Here is a 3,052-nt window from a genome sequence, read left to right as displayed (position 1 = left end):
TTTGAGTGCCAAAGTGACCTCCACATGCATAAGTGTGACAAAACGTTAAAATTGAATTAAACTCCGATTTATCACACCTACGAATAATTTGATCCGCGCAATATTTCCACAAATAAGGATCATCCCACACATAAAACCGAGCCTCCCTTTTAAGTTTGTCACGTTGGTGTTTATTTAGGTTGCTTGGAATTTGTTTTGACACCAAATAATTCACTAAATCGGCATACCATGGCTCACTTACCTCGATGGACATCAACTGCTCGTCTGGGAATGTCTCTGGGATAGGTACAACTTCTTCTTCGTGTACCATGCGGCTCAAGTGGTTAGCCACCACGTTTTCACTTCCTTTCTTGTCTCGAATTTCGATATCGAACTCTTGAAGTAGAAGCATCCAACAAATAAGCCTTGGTTTAGCCTCGTTTTTGGTGAGTAAGTACTTCAACGCTACATGATTAGTGTAAATTATAACTTTAGTACCAAGTAAATAAGACCAAAATTTATCTAAAGCAAAAACAACATCAAGAAGTTATTTTTCCATTGTGGAGTAGTTCAATTGGGCATCATTCAAGGTCCGGGATGCATAATAGATGACATGTGGTTGCTTGTTCTTCCTTTGGCCTAAAACAGCTCCTAATGCATAATCCGAGGCATCGCACATAAGCTCAAAAGGAAGGCTCCAATCTGGTGGAACAATGATGGGGGCCGAAGTGAGCATTTCCTTGAGGTGTTTAAAGGCCTTCTCACACTCCTTATCAAACTTGAATGGCACATCTTTTTGGAGAAGTTGTCAAAGGGGGTTGGAGATTTTTGAAAAGTCCTTGATGAATCGCCTATAGAATCCTGCATGTCCAAGAAAAGAACGAACCTCTCTAACCGAAGTAGGAGAGGGTAAGTAGCATAGAAGATCTATTTTTGATTTATCAACCTCAATCCCTTTGGCCGAAATTATATGCCCTAAAACTATGCCTTGTTTTACCATGAAATGACATTTTTCCCAATTTAAAACAAGGTTAGTTTCAAAGCATCGTTCTAAGATTAAAGTGAGATTATGTAAACAATCGTCAAACGAATCACCAAATACACTAAAATCATCCATAAAAACTTCAATTATTTTCTCCACAAAATCTGAAAATATACTTACCATGCATCTTTGAAAGGTGGCAGGTGCATTGCATAAACCGAATGGCATGCGACAATAAGCAAAAGTACCAAAAGGGCACGTGAAAGTGGTCTTTTCTTGGTCATTCGGAGCTATGACAATTTGATTATATCCCGAATACCCATCAAGAAAACAATAAAAAGAATGACCGGCTAACCTTTCAAGCATTTGATCAATGAACGGCAAGGGGAAGTGGTCCTTCCTTGTGGTGGTGTTGAGCTTCCTATAACGATGCAAACTCTCCAACCCGTTTGGATACGTGTTGGCACAAGCTCATTCTCGGCGTTCTTCACCACTGTCACTTCGGATTTCTTTGGCACTACTTGAATTGGTGAAACCCAACGGCTATTCGAGATAGGATAAATCACTATTGTGATAACCTCATTCTTCACAACTTCCATCATTGGAGGGTTGAGCCGAAGTTGAGCCTCTCAAGTTGGTTTAGCCCCCTCCTCTAGAAGTATGCAATGCATGCATGTTGTAGGGCTAATTTCCTTAATATTGGCCAAGGTCCATCCTATGGCTGTTTTGTGCTCTTTTAATACTCGAACCAATTTGGCCTCCTCTATTGCCGTGAATGATGAAGAAACAATGATGGGCAATGTCTCTTTGTCTCCCAAATAGACATACTTCAAGTGACTTGGCAATGGTTTAAGTTCAAGAATGGGTGCCTGAATCACTGAAGGTAACAACTTGTTAGTAGAAATGGGAATTGAAATTGGGTTTGAGGGCTTACTTTGATATTGTGGCGATGATTCAAGTGCGGCCACATCTTGCCAACTTCCTCATCATGCACTGCCAAATTTGGTTCTATACCTATTCCCTCGGCAATTGTGGTTTCAAGTGGGTCTTTGTCTAACGAATCAAGAAAATCATGCGCCAATGGCTCAAGTATATCAATAGAGAAACAAAAATGATCGTCTTTAGGATATTTAATAGTTTCAGAAAGATTGAAATCAATAACTTCCCCATCAAATTCCATCGTTAAAGTTCCTTTGAACACATTGATCTTGGTGAGGGCTGTTTTCATGAAATGTCTCCCAAGTAGGATCGGCAATGGTGTAAAATGGGATGAATCCTCCATGTCAAGCACGTAAAAGTCAGCTGGAAAGATCAAATTGTTAACCTGCACCAAAACATCTTCCAAAACTCCTTTTGGATAGGCATTAGAACGATCGGCCAATTGCATAATCACACCATCGTTTTAAGCTCTCCTAAGTTCATAGATGCATAAATTGAGTAAGGCATGACATTAATTGAAGCTCCTAAATCTAGCATAGCATGTTCAAATTTAGTATTTCCAATAACACAAGGAATTGTAAAATTACCCGGATTTTTGCATTTAGGTGGTAGTTTTCTTTGTAACACCGCTGAAACATTCTCACTTACCTGGACCGCCTCTTTGTTCAAAATCCTCTTCCTTGTTGTGCATAGCTCTTTCAAAAATTTCACATACTTAGGAACTTGCTTAATTGCATCAAGGAGCGGGATATTGACTTGAACTTTCCTAAAGGTTTCCAGAATGTCCTTCTCATTCTCTTCTTTCTTTGATTGCCTAAATCTGCTAGGGAATGGCACATTTAGTGGAATAGAACTTCACAAAGTCGAATTTGGACTTACCTTGGGGGTGTTGGATGGTTTTGGGGTGGTAGATGGCTGCGGCAAGGTTTGTTCCACCCTTGCCGTGGCCTTTGTTCCTTGTTCCTCCTCTTCTTGCAGCAACGTGTCCTCTTCTTGACTTGTTTTGGACGGTTTTGGGGTGGTTCCAACCTCCTTACCACTTCTCAACGTGATTGCCTTGGCAGATTCGAACCCTCCATTTTGATTGACAATGGTTGAGCTAGGGAGCTTACCTTGGTCTCGGAATTGTCCTACAAACTCCGCAATCTGCCC

Source organism: Pyrus communis, chromosome 14 (genome assembly GCF_041283825.1).
Source record: "Pyrus communis isolate YQ-2024b chromosome 14, ASM4128382v1, whole genome shotgun sequence".
In the NCBI taxonomy this organism is placed as follows: Eukaryota; Viridiplantae; Streptophyta; class Magnoliopsida; order Rosales; family Rosaceae; genus Pyrus; species Pyrus communis.
This window is presented reverse-complemented; position numbering follows the sequence as displayed.